Source organism: Colobus angolensis, unplaced genomic scaffold (genome assembly GCF_000951035.1).
Source record: "Colobus angolensis palliatus isolate OR3802 unplaced genomic scaffold, Cang.pa_1.0 Scaffold31, whole genome shotgun sequence".
NCBI classification, from domain to species: domain Eukaryota; kingdom Metazoa; phylum Chordata; class Mammalia; order Primates; family Cercopithecidae; genus Colobus; species Colobus angolensis.
The window spans coordinates 9,466,668-9,481,268 of NW_012116377.1; the positions used below are offsets into that span (position 1 = coordinate 9,466,668).

The 14,601-nt window shown below is 40.3% G+C and overlaps 1 pseudogene across 1 annotated transcript; it reads right to left on the reverse strand.

Moving 5' to 3' along the window:
* Nucleotides 1–8,019: 8,019 nt before the first annotated feature.
* Nucleotides 8,020–9,420, reverse strand: LOC105517986 (annotated as a pseudogene). Its single transcript, XR_001002757.1, has one exon. The product of XR_001002757.1 is annotated as a keratin, type I cytoskeletal 18 pseudogene (transcript).
* Nucleotides 9,421–14,601: the final 5,181 nt, after the last annotated feature.

Sequence of the window (14,601 nt, forward strand, 5' to 3'; positions counted from 1 at the left end):
TTCTTTCCTTCTTTCTTTCATACTAATATCATGGGTGCTCTCCATATTTATTTTTCTTCTTATTTTAATTTCAAAGAGTATCTTTGTGTGGTGACTCTGAGGACTTGAACATTTTTCTTTTACCCTCACATTTAAATTAAATAATTTACACTGGTTCTTAATGGGAAGATGGTAATGTAAAGTTGCCCCTTTTCCCCCTTTTGCAGAAACCAAGAAGAGTACAACTCCATTTGCAGGGAAACAAGGAGAGAGCTCTAAAACCAAACCACAAAATAGCTAGAGGGACTGGAAAAGCAGGAGTTACCAAGCAGGAGTGCATAGGAGAAGAGTGCATGCCACGGCTCCAGATAGCAGAAAAGGCTAGCAGACTACATTTCTCAAAGACGAACAGTTTACCCAGAGGTGAAAGGGTTTTTTTTAAACAATATTTTTTTTATTGATGAGGTCTTGCTCTGTCACCCAGGCTGGAGTACAGTGACATGATCAAAGCTCACCATAACCTCAAACTCCTAGGCTCAAGGCATCCTTCTGAATAGCTGAGATTACAAGAGTGTGCAACCAAGCCTACCTAATTTTTTTGATTTTTCTTTGTGTGTGTGTGTGTGTGTGTGTGTGTGTGTGTGTGTGTGTGGAGACAGGGTTTCACCATCTTGCCCAGGCTGGTTTTGAACTCCTGGGCCCAAGCCATCCTCATTCTTTGGCCTCCCAATGTGCTGGGATCTCAGGTGTGAGCTACCATGCCCAGCCAGGAGAAGTTTTAAATCCTTGGTTTGTAACAATGGGGAGAGGATCTACGGGCTTTACACAGATTGTGTGTTTGGAGACGGGGAGCATAGGTGCTATTCCCAAGTGGAAGAATAAACACCAAACAAATTAATGCATAAAACTCTGAATATTAAGGAAAATTCCAGTCCTCCTTACAAGCTTCCTACAAATAGCTGATCTAAGAAAACTTTCCTTAACTGCTTCAGAAAAAGTCCTCAAGAAAGACCAGCAGAGGATCTGTAGTAAAGTATTTTTAGGAAATAGGGGAAATAAATAGGAAAATATGACTGTAAACTAAAACCACTTATCAGGAAAACATTGCCATCAAGTAGACAAAAGTTGTGACTAAGTATTTGGTCATGAATGTTTATAACCGAATGAAACAGGTATTTATTGAAACCAAGAGTACTGAGCAGAGAAACCAGAGTCTAGGGCCAAGATGATCTGATAACAGGAGAAGATGAAGCAGGAGTTGACAGAACTTAGGGAAAAGATGGAAGGACACATTACACCATCTCAGAAATGAAGGCAAAATTGAAAGTAAGTCAAAGTAAAATAGATTAAACATAATAGTTTTGATACAAAATTCTAGGTTCAAACTTGTCCTCCCTTCAGCACTTTAGTTACTACACTAGTGCCTCCCAGCTCTAAGCATGGCTACTAAGAAATGTGTCATGGAGCAGATCCTTGTTGCTTTGTAGGTGACATAATTTTCCCCTCTAGAAACCTGTAGAATTTTCTGTGGCTTTGATCATCTTAAATTTCACTGTAATGGGTATGGGAGGTTTTGATCTTTAATGTCTCCTGTTAATGCTCTGTGAGTTGCCTAAACTAGTGGTCTTGCATATTTTTCTAGTTCTGGAAAACTTCAGTCATTATTTCTTTAAATATTCCCTCCTACTACTTTGTTTTTCTCTCTTCTATGATTTCTATTACACTTCCATTTGAAATTTTCATGTCTGGTAACTTTTTTTTTTTTCGTTTCCTTGTCTATTCTTAACTCTTCTGGAAGAAGTACCCTGATGTGATCTTTCATCTCATTCACTGGTTTTTCAGCTATCCCCATTCTGCAAATCAATTCATGTGTTGAGTTCTTAATTTCAAATGTTATATTGTTCATACAGTATGTTTTTTTTTCTGTAATTGCTTGTTCCTGCTTCATATTCCCAATACTTTCCCTTATTTTGTTAAATGTGTTTATTATATATATTTTAAATTCAGGCCTGCCTGGTCCATTGATTCTGATACCTTTAGCATGGACTGTTAAGCATGTGCACATGGTTTATATCATTATTTTCCCTTGTGAGTTTACATTATCTTGGGGAGTATCAGCTACCTGAACAGATAATGTATACCTGGGAAGGAAGACTGAAATCCAGAATCCAACTGAGACCCTTCTGATGAGTTATTGAGTGTATGTGATGTGGGGTGGTGGTTGTACTGATAGGAAATACTCCTTAGAGTGTTGACTTCTGTTACTTCAGTCTGGGTTTGATCATTCTCTGTTTCCTGTATCTTTTTTTTTTTTTTTTTCCTGAGCTCTACTCATTTTTCAAGAGCTTCCTCCCATAGGATTGGAACAGGGATTAGGCCTGCTCAGGGGTTCAGACATTCTTCTGCACCTGTTGTTAGCCACTCTTCAAGCCCTGCCACAAGGCAACTCAAATACTCAGTAACACTGGCCAGAGTACTGCTCTTCTGCCCCCCAGAAGTGAGAGGTGAGCAATGATTCATTCAGAACAATGTGGGGGAGAGAAGAAAATGCAGGGAGAATGATGTTCCCCAGTCCAACTTCTGCCTGGTCACTTTCTATTTTAGGCTGACATTTCCTATATACTCACTGGTAATCAATCATTTCCTGTCTCCCCAAAGGTTTCTTAGTAGTTTTATGGTATATTCTGTTATCCATTATTAACTTGCCTGTCACTTCTGTAGCATTTCCATGGTGGGTTCTGAAAGACTAGCAACCCAGGTTCATTTGCCATCTTGTGCTCCCTACTAATGTGTAATGTTACCTCTGCGTCACTCACCCAGTTCCCCTTTATCTGTGGGTCTGTTTATTCTCTCTGTCTCTCTCATCTGTTTTACCTGTCTCTGTGCAATACCATACATTTAATTATTGCAGATTTATAATGTCTTCATATCAGGTAAAATGATCCTTTCTCCCCCCATTCATCTTCAAAATTGTCTTTGTCTATGCTTGGGCCTTTACTCTTCTGTGTGAAGGACCAGTTGATCAAATTCTGTGACAAATTCTCTTGAGATTTTATTAGAATTGCTTAGAATTTATAGGTTAATTTGGAGAATTGCAATTTTTATTATATTGAAACCTCCCACCCATTAGTATTGTATAATGCTCCATTTACTTACTCCATAAAAATCTTGTTAAACTTTTATAGAATTTATTCCTAAGTACCTTATAGCTTTTGTTACACTTGCACATCCTAGGGTTTTTTTTTTTTTTCTTTTTTTCCACAATGAAAAGACCTTTAGTTCATTCCTAATCACATAAAAGTAAATCCCCCCTGAAATCCCACCATCATGAGATTAACGAGTTGGGTATCCTTTTAAGCATTCTTTATACATGCACATAAAAATACACAAGTAATTCTATATATATAGGATCATATCACGCTTTCTATTTTTTTCGTTAACACCTTCTCTCACCACCACCTCTCCTCATACTAGTCCCTTTCCCATGCCCTAGCCACACACCTGTAACCTATCATCATAACCTAATGGGTGACTGTCACTGTTTTCTCCATGCTCATGAAGTCATACAGGTCCATGATTTATATAGACTTCAGAGACAGCTGGTCGTTGTTTCACAAAAATGGGATCATATTTACATATTTAACTTTTCTGTATTTTGATTTTCTGACTTAGAAGTACCTTAGGGAAATCCGTCTAGATGACTAGGAAGTCATCTAGTATGCATCTAATTTATTCTCTTCAATGGCTGGTTAGTATTCCATGATATGGAAATATTATATAATGCATAATTCATTCAACTATTTTGTTCAGTTATATATAACGGAAAATAGCTATTTTAAGTAGAAAGAGATTTAACATAGGGAATTTGGGACTTACGAAATCACTGGAGGTGCCCAAGTAGCAGGCTCCAGTCTGGGTCTCAAGGAATCATGCCCACAACAGTCCTACAGACCCTTCTCTGCAAGAGAACTGCCGTCTCTGTCACATTCCAGAAGCTGCTGTTCCAGCTGCTGGCTTTGGAACCACACTACCTTAGCTGCAACTTGAGGATCAGGAGGTTACCACAGGAACTTTTTACTCCGGACCTATATTATGTCTGTCAGATCTGCACTAGTGCATCAGGAAAGATTAAATCACAATCTAAAGTCCTAGCTTTGCGGGAGACTTGGAAACATGTCTTTAGCTTTCCAACCTCTGCAAAATAGAAAGACACACAAGAAAGGGGTTAACTAAACAGTGAGTGGGCCAATCTACCAAATCTATTGCTGTGAGCATTCACTTTGTTTCCAGTTTGGGGTCTCCTATGAACGCTGTCACACAATTGCCATAAGACCTCATATATGTTTCTACTGCTATTTCTAAGGAATAGAATCCCAGGAGTAGAACTGCTGAACCAACAAATACACTTATTTTAAAATATAGATCTTGCCAAATTGCCTTCTAAAAAGGTTGTAACACTTTACACTTTTATTATAAATGTGTGAAAATTTCCTTTATATATACCACCAGCGATAAGCAGTAGATGCTGTGGCTTGGCGTGTGTGTGTGTGTGTGTGTGTGAGAGTGTGTGTGAGAGTGTGTGTGTGTTTGAAAATAAGAGTGTGTGTGAGAGTGTGTGTGTGTTTTTATTATGGAGAATTTCAAGCATGCACAAAAGAGGCAAATAGTCTAGTGAACTCCTGTGTGTCCATCAGCCAGCCCAATAACCATGGCCAAACCTGCCCCATCCACTTCCTTCTGTTTCATTTTGCTTTAAAGCACATTCCTGATGCCTTATTATCTCATCCATAAATATAAGTATAAATGTATTTCTAAAACACAGAAACAGAAAACCAAACACTGCATGTTCTCACTCATAAGTGGGAGTTGAATGATGAGAGCACATAGACACAGGGAGGGGAACATCACACACCAGGGCCTGTCACAGGGGGTGGGGGGAAAAGGAGAGAGAGCATTAAGACAAATACCTAATGCATGTGGGGCCTAAAACCTAGATGACGGGTTGATGGGTGCAGCAAACCACCATGGCACATGTATACCTATGTAACAAACCTGCACGTCAAGCACATATATCCCAGAACTTACAGTAATTTTTTTTAATAAAAGGTAAGCACAATATTATCATATCTAAAAAATTTAACAATAATTATTCATTAAATAGCCAGTGTTTACATCTTATTTGAGGTACACAAATTGCAATTTATGTCTTTTATGTCTCTCTTTTTTTTTTTTTTTTTTTTTGAGGCGGAGTCTCGCTCTGTCGACCGGACTGGAGTGCAGTGGCCAGATCTCAGCTCGCTGCAAGCTCCGCCTCCTGGGTTTACGCCATTCTCCTGCCTCAGCCTCCCGAGTAGCTGGGACTACAGGCGCCCGCCACCTCGCCCGGCTAGTTTTTGTATTTTTAGTAGAGACGGGGTTTCACCGTGTTACCAGGATGGTCTCGATCTCCTGACCTCGTGATCCGCCCGTCTCGGCCTCCCAAAGTGCTGGGATTACAGGCTTGAGCCACCGCGCCCGGCCTATGTCTCTTTTAACAAATTGTCTCCCCTGCCATATTCTTTTTCCCCCATACAATTTATTTGTTGAAGGAACCAAGTTTTTGGTGCTGTAAAGCTTCCCACAGTCTGAATTTTGCAAGTTGCATTTCTATGTTTTGGTGGAAGATTTTCCTCATCCTTATTGCCTGTGAATTGTTAATGGAATCTAAAAACTTGATCAGATTCAGATTTGATTTTTATGGCAAGAAGAATTCAAAGGCAGTGACTGTTTCTGGATCAAGAGTCACACAATGTTTGGTTGTCTCTCTCTTTGTGATGTTAGCAACCATTGATGCTCAGTACCCAGACCTATTAGTTAGCTAGGATTGCAAAATGGTGACAGTCTAAATCTACTCTTTTTCATTTGTAAGGTGTACTGTCTGTAAAGAAAAACTTTCTCACCTCTGCTATTTGGTTACCCAATGGTATAGTTCATATAAATAAAGCAACATAAATGCTTGATTCTTTCCCATTATTTACCAGTTTTCAAAATAATGAATTGGTTCCTTAGCATCCTTTAATGATGACTGTTTTTTTAAGTATCATTATGAAGTAATGGATGGATTAAACTTCTTTGATGTGTTTCAATCCATTGCAGGTATGATTTTCATTGATACTTACATTGTCCCATGTTTGATCTTTGGAAGCTTTACTATGGCTGTTATTTATGTTTGCCAGTGTGATGAGTATTGTGATTTTTTTGTTACTTTTATTTTTATTTCTCTGATTTCTAGTGAACTTGAATCATATTCATATGTTTGTTTGGCCTTTTGATACTACTCATTAGTAAGTTGTTTGTATGCTTTGCACAATTTTCTAATCAGTTGTGTCAGTTCTTGGTCATCGTCTTATCAGTTTTTAAGGGTGCTTTGTATAGAAAGTGATCCTTTGTATGAATATAGTAGCACAAACATTTTTTCAGACATATTGACTGCTATTAACTTTGTTTATAGTACTATTTGCCATACCAAAAAAGTGATTTATAAAAGGCTGAGTATGCCTATCTTTTATTCTATAGTTCTTGGTAAGGAAAGTCTTCCCAAACCATAGTGTGTACATATAATCCCCTAGATATTTTTCTTCAACTTAAATTTTTTTTTACATTTAACTGTTTAATAATTTGCATTTATTTTTGAATGTAGTTTAAGATGGCAGTTCAACACTTTCCTTTCGAGTAGCCAGTTGTGTCTGCATAGTGAAAAAAAAAAAAAAAAGTTCAACTTTTTTCCCATTGAACTACCACTCTGAAATACATTTAAAGAATAACTACATTGTAATCATTAATTATTCTGTTCCAGAAATATATTTTATATTCTTACTAATGCTATATTGAATTGAATTTATAAGTGTTATAGTATCACTGATATCTTAGTAAGTCCCCCTGTATACTCTTCTTTTTATTTTTATTTTTATTTTTGAGATGGAGTTTCTCTCTTGTTGTCCAGGCTGGAGTGCAATGGCATGATCTTGGCTCCCCACAATCTCCACCTCCTGGGTTCAAGTGATTCTCCTGCCTTAACGTCCCAAGTAGCTGGGACTACAGACACTTGCTACCATGCCCGGCTAATTTTTTGTATCTTTAGTAGAGACGGGGCTTCACTGTGTTAGCCAGGATGGTCTCAATCTCCTGACCTTATGATCTGCCCGCCTCAGCCTCCCAAAGTGCTGGAATTACAGGCATGAGCCACTGCGCCTGGCCTACTCTGTCTTCTTATATTTTTTGTAGTTTTATTAGCTATTCTTTGGCATTCTTTCTCTATATAAACTTTAGAATCATTTTATCCATTCTAATTGGAACTACATTAAATTAATATATTAAAATTTCTGGAATTAACAGTTTTATATTAAGTATTTTCTTCCAGGAACATGATATGACTTTAAATCTATTCAAATATTTTGTGTCTTTTAATAGCTTTTCCCCAATTAAAAAAAATGTAAGCCTAGAGTTGATCTTGTTAAATTTATAAGTATTTAAAACTTTTGGCACTATCTTAATCTGAATAGATTTTTATTAGCAACATGAATTATTATGTAAACATAAGAAAGAACTTTCCAGATAGAATGTCCAGTCACTGGAATTTATAACTGAGTTGAAGGCTCCCTCTCATATTACCAGGAAGGAAAAGTGGATATACACCTTTCTAAGACTGTTCAGTTGTGGTCTTGCTGAGAGATAGGGGGAAGGACCAGAGGAGCCCTGGAAGACCTACTCAGAAAAGGAATCTGGAATGTTGCCATTTTAGGCAGCCTCCTAATGTCAGGCTTCTGTTAATGTGAGGGCTCTTGACTTAATTAGCCAGTTTTTCCAGTGGGTACATGGGTGTGTGCGAGACCATTAGAAAACATGCTGGGATAATTCAGAGCAAAAAATTCCCAAAGTATTTCTTCTTTTTTCTTTCTCTCTTAAAAATTCCATTTTGTTGTTATGATATTGTTTGGTTGTTTTGTTTTTGCAATTAATAGCTTTTATTTCCACAGATAAGTCATGCAATAAATGTATTTCTTTTTTTTTTGAACTCTGAACTTTTTATTGGCCTCCTGCTCCCCAAAGGGTACCCTGCTTCTGCTGGCTTAATGCCTCAGAACTTTGGTGTCGTTGGTCTCAGACACCACTTTGCCATCCACTATCCGGCGGATGGTGGTCTTTTGGATGGTTTGCATGGCGTTGCTGCTGTCCAAGGCATCACCAAGATTGAATTCCTTGCCATCTTCCAGCAGGCGGCGGTAGGTGGCAATCTCAGCTTCCAGCTTGACCTTGATGTTCAACAGGGCCTCATACTCCTGGGCCTGTCGCTGTCCCTCTGCCCGGGTCTGTGCCAGCTCTGACTCCAGGTGCAGCAGGATCCCATTGAGCTGCTCCATCTGTAGGGCGTAGCGGGCCTCCACCTCCCTCAGGCTGTTTTCCAAGCTGGCCTTCAGATTTCTCATGGAGTCCAGGTCGATCTCCAAGGACTGGACTGTACGTCTCAGCTCTGTGAGCGTCGTCTCAGCAGCTCCAACCTCGGCGGACTGTGTGGTGACCACTGTGGTGCTCTCCTCAATCTGCTGAGACCAGTACTTGTCTAACTCCTCTCGGTTCTTCCGAGCCAGCTCGTCATATTGGGCCCGGATGTCTGCCATGATCTTGGCGAGGTCCTGAGATTTGGGGGCATCTACCTCCACGGTCAACCCAGAGCTGGCAATCTGGGCTTGTAGGCCTTTTACTTCCTCTTCGTGGTTCTTCTTCATGAAGAGCAGCTCCTCCTTGAGAGCCTCGATCTCTGTCTCCAGCTGCAGTCGAGTGACATTGGTGTCATCAATGACCTTGCGGAGCCCATGGATGTCATTCTCCACAGACTGGCGCATGGCCAGCTCTGTCTCATACTTGACTCTAAAGTCATCAGCAGCAAGACGGGCATTGTCAATCTGCAGAACGATGCGGGCATTGTCCACAGTATTTGCGAAGATCTGAGCCCTCAGGTCCTCGATGATCTTGAAGTAATGGCTCCAGTCTCTGACCTGGGGTCCCTTCTTCTCCAAGTGCTCCCGGATTTTGCTCTCCAGCCTCCGGTTCTCGGTCTCCAGGCTCCTCACTCTGTCCAGGTAAGAGGCCAGGCGGTCGTTCAGGCTTTGCATGGTCTCCTTCTCGTTCTGGATGCCTCCCATTCCTGCCAGACCCCCGGCCATCCCTGAGGCCAGGCCCCCGGACCCCATTCCGCCCCAGAAGCTGGTGGAGCGGGACACAGAGATCCAGGAACCAGAGCCCCCGGCGCCTGCATAGACACTGGCCGTGCTGCTGACCGGCCGGGCGCCGTAGCTGGGCGCCTGGACAGAGCCCAGGGACCGGTAGTTGGTAGAGAAGGTGGAGCGAGTGGTGAAGCTCATGCTGTATGGGAGGAAGGCGAGACGACAGGACTCAGGCTTTGCCGACCTAAATGTATTTCTTAATCCACATTGTGTCAAGCTCTCCATTTATTGCTTGGATATATAGAAAAAGCCAGACCTAGTCTTTGTCCTTGAAGGCTTGCAGTCTATTTGAGGATACACAAATGGATTACTCAGTATGAGGCACAGAGCACAGAGGAGAGACGTCTTAATCAAACTGGTGAGGTTCAGTCAATTTCACAGATAATGGATCATTCAAGCTTGGAAAAGACTAATGAGTCCTGAACTACCAAGGCGTGTTCAGAAAATAGTGAGGTGCTCCCATGGCTGGAGTTGACGTTACGATGAGTAACTACAGAAGAACCCAGAAAAAAGATGAGGAGTTTGGTCAGCTGCAGACGTTTACAGAGGAGACTTCCATTGACAGATTTATGTTGAAGAAAATCCTTCTATCAGCATGGATTAGAGGGGCAAGACTGATGACAGGAAGTCCAGTTGGAAGGCTGCCACAATAGCCTAAGGGACAGGTAAGGCAAGTTATAGTGAGAACTGGGGAGGAGAGGAGTTTGCCATCTGCATAGGTAGGAAATCTCATGGCAACTGATGAGGCAAAGGGAATGCAAAAGGACCAAGGTTTCTAGCCAGGACTGCTGGATGGGTGTCAGTGTCGTTAACCTGGGAGCCAGGAAGCTAGGCAGGTTTCCCGGGGACGAGGGGAAGAGGGCAATATTGGACATGAATTCCAGGTGAAGAAGTCCAAAATCTGGGTACTCAGAAGAAATGGACTAGAGATTTACATTTGAGGATCACTGGTGGTATCTGAAACCATGTGAAGGCATGAGATGGGTTAGGAAGCATGCAGAGCTAGGGTGGAGTACTCAAGGCTTAGTTCATGTTTTCCTATACCAAAGCAGTTATCAAGGACAACTTCAGCTACCAGATGAGTGCTTTCTACAACAGAACTAAGAACCTCTGATAAGTTTTTAATTCAGAAGCTAAACTGATGAAACAATAAACATCTTAAAGTCAGAAAAGCTAATAAATGAGCTCTTTCCATTTATACTTCTACTCAAGTACTACTTGTTAAAATAACTTCTGTCTTTGTTAATAAACAATTGTAAACATGAATGCAAAAAACTAGATGAAAATGTACTGGGGTCCCGGCATGGAGGGTGAGGCCTGTAATCCTGGCACTTTGGGAGGCCAAGGAGGGCAGATCACTTGAGGTCAGGAGTTTGAGACCAGTCTGAGCAACATGGGGAAACCCAGTCTGTACCAAAAAAAAACCAATCAACCAACCAAACAAACAAAAAAACTACAAAAATTAGCCGGGCATGGTGGCAGGCACCTGTAATCCCAGCTACTCAGGAGACTGAGGCATGAGAATCACTTGAACCCAGGAGGTGGAGGCTGCAGTGAGCCAAGATTGTGCCACTGCACTCCAATCTGGTTGACAGAGCAAGACCCTGTCTCAAAGAAAAAAAAATGTACTGGGATATTCACAAGTGCTGGATTCAACCTTAAGTTTTTCACTTCACACCTGCTTAGGATTCATCAGGTATAGATAATCTGAACCGCCATCTCAATCCTCCGCTCACCTATAGGTTCCCTTGGATTGCACCACCTTTCCAGCTGCCACTCATCATGGCTGCCTTGGCTGGGACCATGAGTCACAGCTCACAGTCTCTCCAACCTGGCACTGAATGAAGACTGCACAGATAGAGGTTACCAAAAAAGAGGCAATGCAGAATAAGGAAAAGAATTTTAGCCCACCAGGGGCCAGAGAACAGAGTTTGGCATGGCGTGATTAAGTAATTGGTACTCCACAGAAAAGTACTCACCATTTGTGGAACAATTATTCTGTGTCAAACACTCTGCTAATATGCTTTGCAATGTGCCCTCTTGTGCAACCCTCACAACAATCTTATGAAGTGGATGAGGTTTGTTTATCTCATTTGTATCTGTCTTTTAACAATTAGGAAATTCAGGTTCAGAAGAAATTAAGTCACTTGTGCAGAGTCACATAGCTAGTTAATAACAAAACTCCAGTGACTCAGATGTTAACACTAAACTATAGTCCCTCCACATAAACAATTTGAGGTAGAAATGCACAACTTATCTTCTACCTTCTACTTTGTCTTTTGCAGAACAAGGGATTTTTCATAGATGATATCATCTGGCTATAGATTCTCATTCTGTAGGAAATTGAGTTTACAGAATTTGTATACATCAGACGTCTTACATATAAAATATCTCCAGATTTACTTTATAGAGTAGATAGATTTCTCAGCCACGATTTGCATGTGTTCATTTTGTCTGTAAATGTGGTCTTTGCTGTGCTGGGTTTTCAGATCGCTTCCCTCTCCTCTGCCCAGGTCACCTGTTGTTTCTAAGATAAACCTCTACAGTGTGGTTAGAATGGAGGTATAGGGTTGTTGAGGGTAGCAAATGGAGAACCTATAGGTTTATAAAAGTAGACTATGAAGGAAGGATGACAGATAGAATGTAAAATAATAGAATGTAATCCTGAGTCCGTATTTGTTTATGTTGTTATTTCTATTCTTTCAGACTTTTTAAAACTGTGGATTTAAGTGTTCTGCAAAGTCTTACACAAAAGCTCAATACAGTACATGAACTAAGAAAAGCAGAACTGCTCTGAACAAGGAAGAGGTGGGAGATCTGAGTTCTGGTCCCAGCACTCCCTTCATCAACTCCAGCCACCTCCTTGGAATCTGGGGTTCTGCAGCTTGAAATAATCAGTTTGGATTTTAAACTTACTTGTAACATAATAATAATCATAGGAACTTTAAAATAACATTTTGTACTAAATTTTAGAATTATTATAATAAGTGATCTAATAAAACAGTCTTTTCCTGAAAGATGCCCAGTAAATTCTCAATAGAAGTTACTTAAGGAATTATAGGGTGTGGCTGTGGGGAAGACAATAGATACATTTTATTTTCTACCTTCTACACTGTTTGTTTTATTTCCCTTTTTCTTGCAGTTAGCGTTTATATTTTTATGGTTAAAATATTAATTTAAGCTTTTTTCAGATTTTGATATTCTCATTAGTGGCTTTTTAAATAAGAGAGACTCGAGTTGAAATCCCAATGCCATCACTTACCAGCTGTATGATTTTATCTCCTCTTAAATGCGGGTGGGAGGTGAGGAGTAATTATAGAATTTTGGGGTGCTGATCTAAAGTGATAACAATTGTAAAGACTTAGTACTTGGGTATGTAATACATTTTCTCTGCCCCTGCCCACATGACTTTTCTGTACTTTAAATTGCTATTATCTTATGTATTATCCTTATATAACAGGAAAAGTTAACCTTTGGTTAATACATAAGATAATAAGATTTAAAGAATAATACATAAGATAACAGGATTTAAAGTACAGAAAATCAGTGTACAGTGAATATTTATAGGAACAAATCTACAAATCATATTTTAAGGCTGGTATGTCTGTATTTTCATATGTTAATACTCCTGGTCAAGGAACTGATATTTTTTTAAAAAGATTTTAACCGGCCGGGCGCGGTGGCTCAAGCCTGTAATCCCAGCACTTTGGGAGGCCGAGACGGGCGGATCACGAGGTCAGGAGATCGAGACCATCCTGGCTAACACGGTGAAACCCCGTCTCTACTAAAAATACAAAAACTAGCCGGGCGAGGTGGCGGGCGCCTGTAGTCCCAGCTATTCCGGAGGCTGAGGCAGGAGAATGGCGTAAACCCGGGAGGCGGAGCTTGCAGTGAGCTAAGATCCGGCCACTGCACTCCAGTCCGGGGACAGAGCAAGACTCCTACTCAAAAAAAAAAAAAAAAAAAAAAGATTTTAACCTTCTCCCACCCCCACCAGCGTCTAGTAACTACCATTCTACTATCTGCTTCTGTGAGTTCAACTTTTAAATATTCTACATGTAAGTGAGATCACGTGATATTTGTTTTTCTGTGCCTGCCTTATTTCATGTAACATAATGTCCTCTAGGTTCACCCATGTTGTTGCAAATGAAGGATTTTCTTCTTTTTGAGATTGAATAGTTTTCCATTGTGTGTGTATATATACCATGTCTTAGTCTGTTTCTGTTGCTTATAATAGAATACCTAAAACTGGGTAATTTATAAATAAAAGGTATTCATTTATTATAGTGTGGAAGCTGAGAAGTCCAAGGTCAAGGGGCCTCATCTGGTGAGAGCCTTCTTGCTGGTGGGGTCTCTGCAGAGTCCCAGGGCAGTCCGGGGTATCACATGGCAAGGGGGCTGAGCATGCTAGTCCTCTTCTTATAAAGCCGCCACCCCCATGATAACCCATTAATCCATTAACCTATTAGTCTATTAACCGATGACCCAAACACTTCTTAAAGACCACATCTCTCAACATTGCCACATTGGCGATTAAATTTCAACATGAGTTTTGGAGAGGATAGATATTCAAACCGTAGCTCCACATTTTATTTATTCATTTATTTGCTGATGGACACTTAGGTTGATTCCATATCTTGGCTACTGTGAATAATGCTGCAATGAGCATGGGAATGCAGCTATCTCTTCCACATAGTGATTTCATTTCTTTTGAATATATACACAGAAGTGGAACTGCTGGATCATATAGTAATTCTACTTTTAGTTTTTTGAAGGGCCTCCAAACTGTTTTCCATAATGGCTGTACCAATTTACATTCCCACCAACAGTGTATAAGGGTTCCCTTTTCTCCACAAGAGAGTAATCTCTAAACAAATAATTAGCCTTTCGAACACAAAAGCAAACTGAAGCACAGTTGTCTAATATGCAAATTGTTTTGTTTGCTGGGAGTTTTACCTAGGCTGTCAGTAGTTGTCTGGTCCCACATCAGAATTACTGGGGAAATAAACAAAAAAATTATTCCCTAGGCTTCATCCTAGACTAACTGAATCAATCTCTGGAGGTAAGACCCAGGTATAGATGTTTTGTTTTGTTTTGTTTTGTTTTTTTGTTTAAAGCTCTTCCAAGTGAGTCCGTTGTGCAGCTAGACTTGAGAACCAGCAGGCTTTTAGCCTTAGCCCACTAATGCTGATCTAGGTAGATTTAGTACATTCATTAGCTAAGGTGAGCTAATATATTATTCAACACCCATCTAAGATTAATAAATTGTGACATCTTACCGTCTTTTCCTTCCCTTTCCTTCTCCTTTGGCTTATTTATTTATTTATTAACAAGGACCAAGAAGTGAAGGGGGCCAAGC